The following is a 19,264-nucleotide window of genomic DNA, read 5'->3' on the forward strand; positions in this document are numbered from 1 at the left end:
TTTTTTTTTATATAAAAATGTAAAATAGCAAAACATTTGCAGCAAAATGAATTGATTGTATATCGACGAGAGACAACAGATAATACCGAATAAAGCCTAGTTAGCTTCCTAAGCTTTATTTCATTTGTTCAAATTATTATTATGTGTTGTTTCTTTATTCATTTATGTCTTCAAATTTTGAAAATAAAACTGATGATAATTAATTAATGTACTCTATCTAATAAAGGTGTGCATGGGCATGCACGTGTGTATTGTCTGTTCTGTCACCGATACCATCGATTTACTCTATCCAATAAAGGTGTGCAGGGGTATACACGTGTGTATTGTCTGTTCTGTCACCGATACCATCGATGTACTCTATCCAATAAAGGTGTGCATGGTGAAGCACGTGTGTATTGTCTGTTCTGTCACCGATACCATCGATGTACTCTATCCAATAAAGGTGTGCAGGGGTATGCACGTGTGTATTGTCTGTTCTGTCACCGATACCATCGATGTACTCTATCCAATAAACGTGTTCAGGGGTATGCACGTGTGTATTGTCTGTTCTGTCACCGATACCATCGATGTACTCTATCCAATAAAGGTGTGCATGGGTATGCACGTGTGTATTGTCTGTTCTGTCACCGATACCATCGATGACCTTTATTCGATAGAGTACATTAACTAATTATCATCAGTTTCATTTTCAAAATTTGAAGACATAAATGAATAAAGAAACAATACATAATAATGATTTGAACAAATCAAATAAAGCTTAGGAAGCAAACTAGGCTTTATTCGGTATTATCTGTTGTCTCTCGTCGATACACAACCAATTCATTTTGCAAATGTTTTGCTATTTTACATTTTTATATAAGAAAAATTAAGTTCTTAAAACGTTTAATTTCTTGAAATATTGTAACTAACTGTATATTTTCTGATTTCATGATGTCAAAATAAATCTTAGTTTTGCAGGAGTGTATTTTTCCACCATCTGTTCATATCTTAGTGGTAAATTACATGCCCTACATTTTGTACCCCCAGTGTTATATTTATTGATGATTTCATCAGCAACATGTTACATCTTTACACATCATAAACTTTAAACAATAGAAGAATCAGGTTTTTAAGTCAACTGTTAAAATTATTTTATAATATACAAACACAGTGGTAATGGTTTTTTATTGATGTAAAAATCCATTTATGCGGATTCGTGATTTGTGGTAATAAGATTGATTATTTTACTTCACTTTTGTTTTTAGATGCAGAACATGATTGATAAAGCAATACATTAATGAGGGACTGGAGATGGGGGGCCTTTCTTTATTCTTAAAGCTTTATTCCCGTTATTCTCTATTCTTTTATTTTCCGGTCCATTTTTCTCTATTCCTTATATCTTTTTCCTTTATTCTCTACTCTGTAAATCCCAATCCACACTTCAATGCATTTAAACCCGCTTCATTTGTTTGCACCTGTCATAAATCAGGAACCTGATGTTCAGTGGTTGTTGGTTGTTGATGTGGCCCATAAGTGTTTCTCGTTTCTCGTTTTTTATATACATTAGAACGTTAGTTTTCCCGTTTGAATGGTTTAACATTAGTCATTTTTGGGGCCCTTTATAGCTTTCTGTTCGGTGTGAGCCAAGGCTCCGTGTTGACGACCGTACTTTGACCTATAAAGGTTTACTTTTACAAATTGTGACTTGGATGGAGAGTTGCCTCATTTATTGTACTTTTTCAATTTTTGTTTTGTCTCGCTCCAAAAATAAAAAATGTCAGGACAATGAGAAGAACTTTAAATTTGACATAATGAAGGATTGATATATTGCTAGTTTTCCAAGTCGTTTTAAGACATTTAGTTGTCTGGGTGCTTTTTTTAGCAGATGTTTGACATATTTATGTTGAAATAAGCATCCCATAACTCTAGCATGGATGACAAAAATACGTTCAATATCGGAAAGGAACTTTCTTTGGTCAATCATTATGTTACGTTACAATTCATGAGAATTAGTAAAGCACATTTGAGTTATCGTACAAAGATTTGACGGTCGGGTGGACGGAAAGCCTGACTTTGACGAAAGCTGGAATTTGGTATACCCTAATACGGGACGTCTTTGACGGCAAATAAAAACCTGATTATTTCTCTAGAATTAAAAAAAATACCACAATCTCAACCGGACTATAACATGGGATGTGACCTTGGTCATTGCCATCTATTTTGATATATTAGGAATGATAATCTAATGTCACTCTATTAAATCCGGTAAAGCAATGATGAGCAACATACGATTATTTCCATTGTTAAAATAGTCATATGCGATTGGGATTTCCCCATAACAATTTCCTTTACAATGACGACAAAGGGAAATGACATCAGGAAACTGTGTACTTAATGACAATTTAAAACATATAAAGATACGAATATGAATACTACTTTGTATTGGGTTCATGTTACTAAAGTTTTTAAAGGGAAACACAACCAGTGGTTTCTTCGGAAAACACATTACGCATTTATATTCTCCTTATCTGGCTAACACGATGGCAGGTAAGCAAGACTATTAAAAAATTTAACTTATATATAGATATCATTAAACAGCATTACACGTGGCACGAGACAATTTTATATTTCATTATTAGCATTATTTTGCCGTCACATCTATATTAAATAATTCAATTCAATTCATCGCAACATTATCAATGAATGTAGATTAAAGAGATATTCAGAATCACAAAATGAAAACTAATTGACATTACTATTTGGTAAACAAAAAATAACCAAAAATAGACGACTTATCCACATAATGGAAAACTAAGGCCATGGTGTTGTCTGTTTATTTTCGATTAATGAGTTTGACTGTCCCTCTGGTATCTTTCGTTCCTCAAAGTTTGGCAATTTTTTGCTCGTAATAAGGAAACTGTTTAAAAACACATCATTGTAAAACGAGTAAATTTTTTAAGTATTGTGATTCATGCAAACTTAAGTCAGTGTATGACCTTTAAAAAATGGCTATTATCAACCCGACCACTACTCTGGAATCATTTTTAAGTAAAATCACAAAATGACTAAACTGCGAGGAAATTTCAAAACGGAAAGTCCGCAATCAAATGGCAAAATCAAATGACAAAACACATCAAACGAATGGACAACAACTGTCATATTCCTGAATTGGTACAGTGTATTGTGTATGAATTGCAACGAGTAGGGTAGTTTTCATTTAAACAATCCATGTAGACTCAAAGCAAAATGTATGATATTAACTGAAATCCAAAGTCACGTAACTCTGGAATGACAGCTCAGAAAATCTAAAGGGAGAGTAAAATTCAATTAATTTCAATTCGAAGCTTTATTTATAGTCAGCATGTTACATAATAAAAAAGACATAAGCTTTCTGAGCGTATATTACCGACAAATACATACATTTACATAATAATTATACATACTAACTAATATTAAAAAATAAAAGACATAGAACATACATTCCATGCAAATTTTGGCTGAACTCATTTAAATACTATATATTATATAAATGCATGAGCACTAAGCTGAAAGCAACATAAAAACTAGAGTACAGCAATCACAAATTATAAAAAGCTAAGCAAACAAACGCAAAAAAGCAGCGCTAATATGTTTGAAAAATGTAGCATAAAACATAAAATAAATACTAAGTTCATGCATTGCAATGAGTTAATTAGTTTCTTGAAATGGGTAAAAGATTTTCGGTTCTAAAGTGGTTTGAAAAGTCATTCCATAGTTTGGCAGCGGATATCTGAAACACTTATGGACCACATCAACAAACGACAACCACTGAACATCAGGTTCCTGACTTAGGACAAGTGCAAACAAATGAAGCGGGTTTAAAGGCATGGAAGTGTGGATGCGGATTTACAGAATAGAGAATAGTAGTAGAGAGAGGGACGTTTGATGCTACCCAAAAACGCAAGGCGCTAAGGCGCTGACGTCATATGATGTGGTCCATAAGTGTTTCTCGGTTCTCGTTTTTTATATAGATTAGAACGTTAGTTTTCCCGTGTGAATGGTTTAACACTAGTCATTTTTTGGGCCCTTTATAGCTTTCTGTTCGGTGTGTGCCAATGCTCCGTGTTGAAGACCGTACTTTGACCTATAAAGGTTTACTTTTACAAATTGTGACTTGGATGGAGAGTGGTCTCATCTATTGCACTTTTTCCATTTTTGTTGTGTCTCGCTTCAAAAATAAAAATGGCAGGACAATGTGCAGAACTTTAAATTTGACATAATGAAGGAGTGATATATTGCTAGTTTTCCAAGTCTTTTTAAGACATTTAGTTGTCTGGATGCTTTTTTTAGCAGATGTTTGACATATGTGTGTTGAAATAAACGTCCCATAACTCTATATGGACCACTTCAACAAACGACAACCACTGAACATCAGGTTCCTGACTTAGGACAGGTGCAAACAAATGAAGCGGGTTTAAAGGCATGGATGACAAAAATACGTTCAATATCGAAAGGAACTTTCTTTGGTCAATCATTATGTTACGTTACAATTCATGAGAATTAGTAAAGCGCATGAGTAATCGTACAAAGAATTGCGGTCGGGTGGACGGAAATCCCGACTTTGACGAAAGCTGGACTGTGGTATACCCTAATACGGGACGTCTTTGACGGCAAATAAAAACCTGATTATTTCTCTAGAATTAAAAAAAACACAATCTCAACCGGCCTATAACATGGGATGTGACCTTGGTCATTGCCATCTATTTTGATATATTAGGAATGATGATCTAATGTCACTCTACTAAATGAATCCGGTAAAGCAATGATGAGCAACATACGATTATTTTCATTGTTAAAATAGTCATATGCGATTGGGATTCCCTAGTAACATATTCCTTTACAATGACGACAAAGGGAAATGAAATCAGGAAATTGCGTACCTTATGACAATTGATACACATAAAGATACGAATATGAATATTACCTTGTAATGGGTTCATGTTACTAAAGTTTTTAAAGGGAAAGAAAACCAGTGTTTTCTTCGGAAAACACATTAAGCACTTATATACTCCTTATCTGGATAACAAGATGGCAGGTAAGCAAGACTATTAAATAAATTTTAACTTATATATATCATTAAACAGAATTACACGTGGCATGGGACAATTTTATATTTCATTATTAGCATTATTTTGCCGTCACATCGATATTAAATAATTAAATTCAATCCCTCGCAATATTATCAATGAATGTAGAATAAAAGAGAAGCGGACAAGAGATATTCAGAATCACAAAATGAAAACTAATTGATATTACTATGGTAAACAAAAATAACCAAAAATAGAAGACCTTTAAACAACACAATAGAAAACTAAAGATTGAGTGAACAACATGAATATACTTTAACACTGAAAACGAAAGCACATAGCTTAGTTATTTCTATTTCGACAATCCCTGTAAAGAACCAACTTATTTGAATAGATAATAATAATATGGTAATGACGTTAAAAGGTATTGCAGAACTACTTTTCTGCAGTCAATATAATGAGAGTGTAATATTTGATCTTTCTGTTATACTTTGTCTATTGTAAGACATGAAACAAGAGAGGTTTTATTTCCTTATATTTATAATTGCTAAGTCAAATTTTCAATTTCGAAAGGATCAAATATGTTCATGAATGATTTTCCTTTATTTTCTTGACGTGGTAATATAGTTCCTAATCCAATGGGAAAGAACGTTGAACTGTTGTTGAAATAAGGAAAAGAACCCCGACAATTACGATTGGCTCCTCCTTACGAACTACACTTATCACCGGGTTTTTATTTAAAAAAGCAACACGATAGGTTCAACATGCAGTCGTAGAGCAGAATCTGCTTACCCTTTCGGAGCAAATGAGTTAACCTCCAGTTTTGACGGGATGGGGTTTATGTTGCTCAGTCTTGAATTAACTATGTGGTATTTCTATACTGTTGTTTGTCTTTTGGTTTTCAAATAATATAAGGATAATTGTCTTATTTTGTATAAAGCAAGTTAGATTCTACCTTCTGCAGTCATATTCAATTAATAAGTTTTTAATATACATGTCCAAAATCACTACAATTCACCGCCTGTTGCCGCTTGATCTAAAATTTTTACGGAAATATTATCGAAGTCATAGACGACCCTTTATTGGTCTTTAATGGAATATGAGGCGACTGTCATACATGTGAGAGGTTTATATAGCTATACAACCAGGGTCAATCCACCCTTTTACTGCCATTTATACAAAAGCCGTTAGTTATTCATCACATTCGCACGAAACTTTACTCATTACCCTTTAAAACTTCATTCTCTGTTCAATTTATGTTTGGAAACCACTGTTACAAACCCTCATTCAAACCAATACAAACTTACAGCTACAATTTCGAATATTGCAAGTCACAGACTTTTCATACCCATCCGCATTGGAAAAGATGAAAAAGAGAAAAAGAAATTTTCTTAATCTTTCCTTTGCCAACAAAGGTCTCGATGGCGTCAACTTAGGCAACATCCTTCATCATAAATTAGTTCAATCGAAAATAGCTCCGTATTTCAAAGATTAGTCTGTTGCAATCATTTCTTATACCTGTACCAAACCTATTGCAACTAAAATTTTCAATTACAAACACGATTTGCAGGATCTCAATATTGATAACTTTACGTCTAAATCTCCTAATTGCACTTGTGCTAGTTTCCAATTCACATATAATCCGGCTGGTCACGTTATTACCGGTGACTTCAACATTGTCAATAACACTTCCCTGCGAAATATGTTGTCGAAAGGTCCGAAATATCGTTAGCCTTAATCCATCAATTGGAAAAATAACTTCAAAATTTTGATGGATTCAGTCGAGGAATATGCCAGGCTATGGGATAAGCGTGAGAAGGAAGACATAAACACTCTTTCCGAATGGATAAAGGCAGTGAGGTCGTTGATACAAATCAGAATTAAGAATCTAAATGGGTATATCAATGCCCATGCTACGTCAATCTTAAAGGCCCAAATGTTGTAAAACACTTATCCTACCTCCATGACAAAAATGTTGTTGTCTCCGCAGATAAAGCCAAACAACATCGTTTTTGTGTGAAAAACTCATTACATCAACTGCTTGATAAACGAACTAGGTATTGACAATTCACTTGGAAACTAAACATATACCCTCACGACACTTACCAAAGACGAAATCCTGAATAATCATAGGTCTGTTCTTGTTGCGAAAGTACGAAATTATAAATAAAATTGAGAAGGAAATGGTGAATATGTCAAAGCGACAACCACCCGACCATAGAGCAAACAACAGCCGAAGGCAACCAATGGGTCTTCAATGTAGCGAGAATTCCCGCACCCGTAGGTGTCCTTCAGCTGGCCCCTAAAATATGCATAATAGTACAGTGATAATGGACGTCATACTAAACTCCGAATTATACACAAGAAACTAAAATTTAAAATCATACAAGACTAACAAAGGCCAGAGGCTCCTGACTTGGGACAGGCGCAAAATTGCGGCGGGGTTAAACATGTTTATGAGATCTCAACCCTCCCCCTATACCTCTAGCCAATGTAGAAAAGTAAAAGAATAACAATACGCACATTAAAATTCAGTTCAAGAGAAGTCCGAGTCTGATATCAAAAGATGTAACAAAAGAAAATAAATAAAATGACAATAATACATAAATAACAACAGACTACTAGCAGTTAACTGACATGCCAGCTCCAGACCTCAATTAAACTGATTGAAAGATTATGTCTTCATCATATGAATATCAGGTACAATCCCTCCCGTTAGGGGTTTAGTATCATACTATCATAAAATATATGAGAAGAACATAACCCGTGTCATGCCAACAACTGTTTTTTTAGAAATAAATGTGTTTAGTTTCGATGCAAAGACCCTATCAGTGAATCAATGTTAAAGCCAAAATATGCAATCTTTAATGACCTGACAACAGTATCGTAACTATATCCCCTTTTAATAAGTCTATTTAAAGGTTTTGTTAGTTTCTGAGGAGAATACTGACATTTTTGTGCTTTATAAAGAATATTTCCATAAAATTTTGGATGTGAAATACCTGAACGTATAAGATGTCTGCATGTTGAGTTATATTTACGAATTATTTCCTTATACCGGTGATAAAATTTAGTAAATGTTTTGACCAGTTTGTGATATCGAAAACCCTGGTGTAATAATTTTTCAGTAATACATAAATTTCTCTCGCTAAAATCTAATACATTGTTACATACACGAGCGAATCGTACAAGTTGAGATATATAAACACCATAAGATGGTGACAAGGGAACGTCACCATCTAAAAATGGATAATTAACAATAGGAAATGAAAAATCATCTCTTTTATCATAAATTTTTGTATTAAGCTTCCCGTTTATGATATAGATATCAAGATCGAGGAAAGGGCAGTGGTCATCGTTATCATTAGCTTTATTTAAAGTAAGTTCTACAGGATAAATTTCTTTAGTATACATACTGAAGTCGTCATTATTTAGAGCCAATATATCATCCAAATATCTAAAAGTATTGTTAAATTTTTGTATCAAATGTTGTTTTGATGGGTCTTTGCTAATTTTAGTCATAAATTGTAACTCATAACAATACAAAAACAGGTCCGCAATAAGTGGTGCACAGTTAGTCCCCATTGGAATTCCAATAACTTGACGATATACGGAATCTCCAAAGCGAACAAAAATGTTATCAAGTAAAAATTCAAGTGCATAAATAGTATCAAAGCATGTCCAATTGACATAGTTCTTTTGTTTATTGCTACTAAAAAATGATCTAAAAGAGTTTGAACATATGTACTCGCATTCCGACTTTTTAAATGCCCAGTTAATTAGGGATGTGAATTTTTTCTTAATAAGAATATGAGGCAAAGTGGTATATAGGGTAGAAAAATCAAAACTTTGAACAGATTCAAAATCACCAATATATGCATGCAATTTATCAAGTACTTCCAACGAGTTTTTGACACTCCAAAAGTAATTAATTCCACTATTTTCAAAGGCCTTATTTGAACAATTTATTATCAGGTTTTTTATTGTACCAAGTGTACTAGTAAGTAAAACAGACAATTTAGTAGTTGAACAATGGCTGGAAGATGAAATAAATCTATATTTGTAAGGTTTTTTGTGCAGCTTCGGAAGCCAGTACATACTTGGGACTTTCATTGTGTTTGGTTCTGCTTGTAAAGAAGTAGCTAAAAGTTTATGTTTGTTACAGATGTCGTTTTCTGAAAATGAAGTCAGTTGGAATGTTGGTGAATTCGTGATTTCCTTTTGCAGAACCTCTATATAAAATTTACGTCAAACAATAATGATATTATTCGCAGCTTTATCAGCCGGGACAAAAACAAATTCCTTGGCTAGTTCTGTTAGTTTATTTTTAGAAAACATTGGACTTTTATTTTGACATTGTGTATATAAAATTACATTGTTATTTTAATTATAGTAAATGAATCATACTAGAATATTCTAGATGGATAGTGAAAGTACTTGTATATATTTATGTTCAAGAAAGCTTTGGCAATTTCCGGAATTTACCTTGTTACTAAAATAGATTATTTCCCATTTCTCTAGTTAATTAAAGTTTGTTCTAGATTTAGAATGTTCTTATGATTTTGATATATAAGTTAAGGGTTTTCATGGATAATTATCATTGTAAAAATAGTAGTAACAGAAGTATAGAAGTTTTATCAGTTGAACTAGAAAGAAAAAGACGGATTATTCCAATGTATTTATTAACATTTACAAACTGTACATACTGTAAAAAACTGTTAGTTATTGGATTAAAGATCTTTAAAGGATTCCGTATTAGTCTGATTTCGCCACATTGTATGGTGCCGGAACCCGGGAATTACAGAAAAAGAAAATTATAAAGAACACGGAAAAGAAGTAACCACAGAAAAGATGGCAGTCTCATATTTGATAGCACTATGTACAAGGTACAATAATTTGTTAGCTAAAGAATTAGATAAAAGTGGAGATATAATAGCACAAGGGATTCAAGATGAAAGTGTGTCAGCACAATTAAGGCAAGTTTTATCAGCAGAGAGACGATTAAAGGATTTTGCAGCAAAACTTGAAGATAGTATGAAAGAAATTTCACTTATATTAAGAGGAGAAAGAAGATAACGAAGGTGAAATTCTGAAACTTAAAAAGGGAAGTGAAATATATTTTAGATTGCTTGGCGGTGTAACACAGCGCTTAGACGAATTAAAAATATTCGAGGAAGAAATCAGGATAAAATTACACATATTAAGAAAACAGAATCGGCCATGGACCAGAAGGTGAGGCATTTATTACAATTACAGACACAAATGCAAGAACAGATATTACAGTTTCAACAGTTACAACTCCAAGAATTACAGAGGAAAAGTCAACCTTCAACAGTAAGTGCAGTTAAACTTCCTAAATTAGACCTAGTTTCGTACAATGGAGATAAGTTAAAATGGACAGAATTTTGGGATTCATTTGAAGCAGCAGTGCACACAAATCAAAGCTTGACAAAAAAAGAGAAATTGAATTACTTGAAATGCAAACTGTTTGGAACAGCTAATTCTGCTATATCTGGCTTTCCGCTCTCCCATGAAAATTACGATGTAGCAATTTCAATACTAAAGGAAAGATTTGGAAATGTTCAATCTGTTGTCAACAAGCACTATTCAGATTTAATAAACCTTCAGTCAGCTTCAAATCAAACTACACATCTACGTAGACTTTATGATGACTTGGAGCGACACTTACGTAGTTTGGACACAATGCATCAAGATGTAAACCAAGACGTTTTCATTTCGATGATAACATCTAAGCTACAAAAGGAAGTCCTTATTCAACTAAAAATACAGAAAGGTAACAATGAAAGATGGACAGTATGGAAGTTAAGGCAGTTTTTCAATACTTACATAACTGCCAGGGAAGCTGCAGAAAGTCAGTCGAAGGAAACACATACTGGTCCCAGTTCTGAAGAAAAACAGCAGTCTAAAATCCAGTCAAACAACAGTAATTTTCAACCAAGAAAACACTTATCTGCAGAAGCTCTGATGACAATAAATGCATTTGGAAAAAACTCAGTCAGTGGAATTTCAATGGTTTGCCTATATTGTGATGGACACCATTGGAGTGATGAGTGCAGAAAGTTTAGTACTATTGAAGACAGAAAGCAGAAAATCAAAGGTAGTTGTTATACATGCTTGAAACCAGGACATGTTAATAGAGACTGTAAATTTGAAAAAGCATGCTATCATTGCAAACAGATAAAGGGTCATCATAGAAGTCTATGCCCAAAGAAGATTCCCTCTCAACAGAAAGAAGTTTCACATCTAGCTGATGAAATGTGTGAAATAGCTCCAAGTGAAGAGAACATACCAGAGAATAGTTTGTTGTCCTCCGGAGATATAGTTTTGATGCAGACAGTTCAAACAACTGTATCAAATATAGAAGTTAATGAAACATAAGTAGTAAGACTTTTAATGGACTCCGATTCTCAGCGAACATATATAACAGAAAATTTGGCAAAGAGATTAAACTTGAAGAAAAAATTGGCCGTAAATGTCAATCAGTAGTCAGCCGTGATGTTCAAATAAGATCTAGTAAAGTTATGCTACCTAATAAGAAGAAATTTAAACCGAGCTCTGAATATGCTATATCCTATAGAATATGAAGAGTCAAATGAGGGCTTAAAAAACTCGGATATGGAAAGGAATACGGAGTTGATAAATGACAAAACTAGTACTACACGAGAGAGAACACAAAGACAAGCAGCCCGAACAGCAATGAAGAAGATACAAGAACAGTTGGAATCATGATAGACTTTCTTTGGCCTCTGGAGTGTTGCGAAAGTACGCAATTATAAAGACACTGGACTTTTATTTTGACATTGTGTATATAAAATTACATTGTTATTTTATTTATAGTAAATGAATCATACTAGAATATTCAAGATGGATAGTGAAAGTACTTGTATATATTTATGTTCAAGAAAGCTTTGGCAATTTACGGAATTTACCCTGTTACTAAAAATAGATTATTTCCCATTTCTCTAGTTAATTATAGTTTGTTCTAGATTTAGAATGTTCTAATGATTTTAGTATATAAGTTAAGGGTTTTATGGATAATTATCATTGTAAAAATAGTAGTAACAGAAGTATAGAAGTTTTATCAGTTGAACTAGAAAGAAAAAGACGGATTATTCCAATGTGGTATTTATTAACATTTACAAACTGTACATACTGTAAATAACTGTTAGTTATTGGATTAAAGATATTTAAAGGATTCTGTGTTAGTCTGATTTCGCCACAGTTCTATGTTCCGTTGAAATTTTAACCAAATATGAAGAACTGAATCTTCCATCAGTGTATTGGATACCCAAACTGCATAAGTGTCATTACAAACAAGGGAATATTGTTTGGTCTTCCAAGTGCTCCACGAAACATCTTTCTAAATTATTAACATCTATTTTATTAGCAATCAAAGACGGGCCTCAAAGTTATTGTGAAACTGTCTATTCTAGAGGTGGAGTGAATAAGATGTGCATACTTTGTTACGTTCGGAGGACGTGTTTTTCAACAGACTGTCGGCATTCAAATGGGAACAAAAATGCCCCTCTTCTTTCCGACTTGTTCCTTTATCATTATGAGGCTGACTTCATACAGGAACTTCTTAGGAGGAAAGATAAGAAGTTAGCACTATTCCTTAACTCTTCTTTCTGCTATATAGATGATGTTTTTCACTAAATAATTCAAAATGTGGTTACTATGTTGGACGCATCTGTTCCATCGAACTAGAGATAAAGGATACAACAGATACAGTCGGCCTCATATCTTGACTTTCATCTAGAAATTGACAATGAAGGTCGATTAAAAACAAATATTTTTGACATAAGAGATGATTTCATCTTTCCAATTGTCAACTTTACATTTCTAAGTAGCAACATTCCAGCAGCACCTGCATACGGGGTATATATCGGCCAATTTATATGATATTCCCGTCCTTGCATTTCCTATCATGATTTTCTTAATAGATGGTTGCTACTCACAAAGAAGCTGTTAAACCTAGAGTTCCAAAGGGTGAAGTTAAAATCATCCCTCCGTGAATTTTACGGACGCCATCACGAGTTGGTTGACCGTTATGGAATAATTAATTATCAAAGGTACCATAATTATAATTTAGTACGCCAGACGCGTGTTTCGTCTTCATAAGACTCATCAGTGACGCTCATATCAAAATATTTATAAAGCCAAACAAGTACAAAGTTTCATAAATGATTCCTGGTGTCTGAGTAGAAAGTTAATAAACCAGGGGTATGTCAAAGAATGTCTCGTCCTTTTTCTGAAAAAGTTCATCGGAAGGTACCAAGACCTTTTTGATAAATATTCCGTATCAACTTCTCAAATAATACACGATGGTCTTGATTTATAGATTCTGCGTCCTGATGTTGTTTATCATCTTAACAACGTGTTTTATTGTTCTTTCATTTGTCTTTGTTATATTATTACTATTACTTTTCCTGTTGAATGGTTTTATGTGATATCCGTTTGACGTGGCTGAGATAATTATACACCTCGTCAATGTGTTTGTATTGGTTTTCATTTTTTATTGGTTTGTTTTGTGTAAGCGACTTTTTGTATTTCTTTTGTTCTTATTACGTGACTCTGTACGTTAAAAGATCCCGTCAGTATGATATTGTTCTATTATATGTCATTATGATATATTTCTATTATAAATAACTATATACGATAAACCACAAACGTCAAAAACATTCAATCGCGTAGTGGAATCAACTATTTTTTGATTCTTATAAATTCTATATATAACTTTTGGACTAGTTTAATCTCGGTCTATTTCTGAAGTTTATTCTTACATACTTTTGATTTTTTAACCCTGTATGCTAACATTGCCTATGTAAATTTTAAAATTGTTTTTATGCACATTGAACGACAAATTCATATGATGTATTAAAAAACAATTCTGACGTCAGACGCTCAAATCAATCAATGTATTCGTAGATAGTAGATGTTTTTGTGTTCTGTTAAATTGTTCCTTTAAAAATTGTTATACAAACATTACTGATGTACCCATATTTTGACTATTTTATTGTTTATTTAACGCATCCATGTAATTAAAACGGAATTTGATAAGACTGTCATTAAAGTGAGAGGGTTATAGCGCTATAGAACCAGGTTTAATCCACCATTTTCTACATTTGAAAATGCCTGTACTAAGTCAGGAATATGACATTTCTTGTCCATTCGTTTTTGATGCGTTTTGTTATGTGGTTTTGCCATGTGATTATGGACTTTCCGAATTAACCTCAATCCGAGAAATATACAGTGACCTTAACAAAATAATATACACACTCTGCTCACACCTTAGTTGCATTTAAATGATTATCAAAACAATAACGGTAAATAGAACTGAAATATTTTCAGTTCAATATCAGTAAAAATGTTCAATGAATATTTTATGAAAAAAATCTCAACAATAATTAATGAAATTTATTCGAAAACATTTACTAGAGATAATTTTATAGGAGTTCAATTCTTCAATACAAAACGGTATATGCATATTCATTTTCGTTCATTTTTATATTGTGATTAATAACTACGACCATTCGTCAGCTGTGCGCTTTTAATTACGTATATTGTCGATAAGCTATAGGAGTTAAACAGATTTTATTTTTTCCCAGAATTCAACACATCGGGCTAAAACGTCACGACCCACTCGAGAATTCAACCAAAAAAGTTACAGATACTTGATTTTCTCCGTTATTAGAAGGAATATAAATTTAAAACTTTGCAAATGTGTTTTTTTATATTAATATATAATATTATAATATTATGAACATAATTAGATCATAAGTAAAAAATCGCGGAATTTCCCTTTAAGAAAAAAATGCCTATGATCAAATATGTTTTTTTCTAATGTCTAACTAATATATAGATGTTATCCAATTGCAAATGTTCAACCAAAGTACTTTTAATGCACAAACACAAACCATTTAATAAGTTGATGACAATGTTTTAAGTCATGCTATAAAAATAGAGAAATGAGCTAGGAATAAACCAATCTAGTTATACTTACGTTTTTTGTTAACGTCTTAAAGACAACATCAATTATTTTCAATATTGAAAAGGAGTTTGCTGCATTCAATCTTAAAACGTATAAGCATTGATCAAAGCAAATTCAAATAATCGTACAAAGTGTTGACAGACAAAGAAACGAACTGACAACAGCTGGACTATATATACCCTTATACGCAAATCTTTATGAGATATTTTATGTGGTAATTAACCGATGTCATGGCTTTTGATTTGTATTTTAGGAACTTATTGTGTGGATACTGAGGTCTGATGGTAACATAACTAAATTTTCATTATTTGTTTGTTTATAATAATAAAAAAAAGTTTGTTATTTTTATAGGACGAAATCATCTCGTTCAGTAACAAAATACAGCGTGACGAACTATAAATAGGATTGATCAAACTTTTTAACCTACAATTTACTTCCTGATATTGCGTGTATGTTATTGTGGTTTAAAAGGAAAACGAAAGAAGATTTGTTTTCGGAAAACACATTACACATAATATATCCCCCAGCAGACTTAAATCATGGCAGGTAAATAATAACTCTGAAGGTTGTTTATTTTCCATCCTTATAAGAGGATTGGGAAAGGTTTTAATTTATGATAGCATTATCACATATATACGAAAGAGATATGCAAACAAAACATGCAAAATATGAAACGAAATGAGAATAAAATGGAAGAAAAAGAAAGATTACAAACAAACAGGCTGTCTTTAAACCTAAATATGGCATTTAAAAAAAAACAAATGAGTAAGCCGCACTGAAATAAAGGTACACTGCGCGTAAATTTTTAAGTTTGCTTAATTCATCATTATCTGTATACATGGTAAAGTGGCATTCTTTGCATAATAAAACAAAAAGTACAATATAATACAGAATGTACAGAAATAAAGTTACATATGTACAGACAGTTGAATACGATTACAACATTTTTTTTTACAATTTACATGTTTTAAAAAAAATAACATGGGCTTGGATGATCAAGTAGTCCATAAAGGAATAAACCGAGAGTGTAACAATCAATCTTTCCGTCATTTTTTATTTCATTTTAAGGCAGTGAATAGTTTCTAATGTACCAGGCTTATAATGTTTAAACTACGCCAGAAGCACGGTATATTTTCAGTAACCAACTCTCCAATTGACAGTTGATTGTATATTATCTATATACAATACAGTATAGTCCATAATATACTGATTACTAGTAAAAAATAATATGGAAATCATAACAAAACGTTGTTAAAGACGTTTGCAAATTGTAGTACAACAATGGCCCAACATAATTTTAAAACTAGACTACGTTGGTAGACTGTTGGCAAACAGTTAACATTGTAGGCAGATTGTTGGTAAATAGTTAACTTTGTTGGCATACTGATGTTGGCCCAACAAAGACCCAACATGTTGGGCCAACGAAGGGCCGATGAGCAAAATGACGGTGGCCCAACATAGTTTTCCAACGTTGGCCCAACAATGTTGCCAACAGAATTCCAACGTGGGCCCAACACATGTTTGACATCTGGGACGCTCCGCTGTATACTAACTCCTTCATACGGAGTATATTGTCGGGAATACATGAATTAAGTAAGAAAACGTCGCATGTTCTAAATACGTGTAATCAATCTATAGATGCCCAAGTATACAAGTGACACTTTGCAAAGTCTTTACGTTACAATATAAGACATAAGTGACATTCCCGCGTTGTGTTCGCATTCTAGGGGCCACAACAAGATAAAATACTTTATATAATACAATCTCAAATTTGAATGAGAAATCTTAAATTAAAAATATCTACGCTTGAAAATTAAAGTCTCTATGTATAGAAAATGATAACTGTATATGTATATGGTTTTGATTTTACTGCTGTAAGTCCATCTCTGGATGATATAGTCTTCAACAAACTGCCAATAGTAATCTGCTCCTACTTCCCTACTTTCATCTGTGATCGGATGAGTAATATTTAATCCTTGTAGATACATGTACGACCAGTACATCAATTGATATGTTCTGTCTCGTGTCCGTCTCGGTTAGTAATGTACCTAGGTGTCGTGTATCATGATTTGTGTTTCCGAAGCATGGCAGTTGTGTGGATTATGTGTTGTCCATTGAATGTTCTAGTTTTTTGGCTATATCTTCTGCAATGAATGAGCGTCGTGCACCTTCATCAAAAGGTTATTTGCGTCAATACTACTGGACCAAAGGGTGCAACTGTGGTTTTCAATAGAATGTGTCATATGTAATGTGTGGAGATCTTTTGTTTCGTCTTCTATTTTCTGCTTTTTATCATTAACAATATTAATATTTAGGTCTATTTTGTTTCTAAGTCTAATATATACTCACCTGTATTAAGAATATCTTCTTCAATATCCCCCGCATCGATTGCACTTATAATTTTGTTTTTATATAAATCTTCCAAAATTTTTTTCTTCTGTTCCACACTTTCGAATGTTGTTGAAAGATCTATCATGGCTAACTCCGCTTCGTTTTTCAAATCGTCGATTTTCCGTCAATGTCTTGTTACTACACTTCAGATCAATTTGTAATCGATTTCAGCTTATTCAAATGCATTGGGCATGGTACCAAAATGTCGGGAATACGTGAATTAAGTTAGAAACGTTGCATGTTCTAAATATGTGTAATCAATCTATAGATGCCCAAGTATACAAGTGACACGTCACAAAGTTTTCACGTTACAATATAAGACATAAGTGACTTTCCCGCGTTGTGATCGCGCCGTATTTTCAACATATATATCTTCCAATTGATACAATATTTCCAGGCTTGTATGTCCTATCATGATTTCCTTGATAAAGAGTTTCTAGTCACAGGGAAGATTTTTTTTTAAAAGTTCTTAATATTGAAGTTGATATCATCCTTTAGAAATTGTTTTCTGGACACGAGCACGAGTAAGTTAACCGTTAGAGAATATCCGTTTCACATATAATGTTTGATATGTTTCTTATATCGTAAAGACAATCCATTGTCTTTACTGGAATGTGACCTTCCGAATTAGACTGCTTATCGTGTGTGTAATAATATGAATAACAAGACGGATGCCACATGTGGAGCAGAATCTGTTTAACCTCACGGAACCACTGAATTCATGTTTTTGGTGGAGGTGGTGTTGATTAGATTTAAGTTTTTCATGTTTAGTTTGGTTAACTATTATTTGTCTGTGTTTTTTTAGACAAAGCGTTGTCAGTTTATTATTTATGATCTATGAGTTCCTCTGGTATCATGTTTCCCTTTATTGATTTAAGTTCCGGAGCACCTGAGATCACCCCTAGTTTTTGGTGGGGTTCTAGTTTTTATTCTTTAATTTTCTATGTTGTGTCATGTGTACTATTGTTTTTCTGTTTGTCTTTTTCGTTTTTAGCTATGACGTTGTCAGTTTGTTTTAGATTTATGAAATTAACTGTCCCTTTGGTATCTTTCGTCCCTCTTTTCTCGTTAAAAAAATGGCCTGAATTGAAGAAAGGATTGTATTCAAATGCAATATATTTTTTGTTTGTGTTTGATTAATTAAATCATGTATTCTTTTATGTTTTTCAAAATATAATAGAATTATTTATTGTCTTATTTTGTAAAAAACGAACTTGATACTGCCTTTTATCTATTCAAATGAATGTCAAAAAGGGGTACAGCAGTCAACATTGTGTTGTTCTCTTGATCACAATAAATAAAGAAATATGTCAAAAAAGAAAAACGAAATGGCATATAGACAAAGCATTTATGTAACAACAAGAGACACAATATCAAGCTTTTATCATAGCACAATAATACAAAGACGGGATGTCGTTTCTACGTCCAACGAATAGTATCAAAACTTGTCTCAACAGTAAAATTAATACTTTATAGACACATTAACTATAACTTTCGTTTAGATGATAAACAATGTCAGTTCCCAGACATTTACCTTCAAGACCGTAATTTCAAAATATACAAACATGGTCTTTTTATCTTTCGATGAACCTTTTTTGAGAAAGGACGAGACGTTTATTGACATAATCCTGATTCATTTCCTGTTCTACTAAGACTCCGATGACGTTTCAAAGTTTATAAAATCAATGTGCAATCTTTCAAGCACAGTCCCTTAATCATATAAATGTATTTGAATGATTATTTGTTTTCCTTTTTTTTCATATTTACCTTTTTACATACGATTTTCTATATTTCAGACCGTATAAATCTAAACACA

This window comes from Mytilus galloprovincialis, chromosome 5 (assembly GCF_965363235.1).
Source record: "Mytilus galloprovincialis chromosome 5, xbMytGall1.hap1.1, whole genome shotgun sequence".
Lineage (NCBI taxonomy): Eukaryota > Metazoa > Mollusca > Bivalvia > Mytilida > Mytilidae > Mytilus > Mytilus galloprovincialis.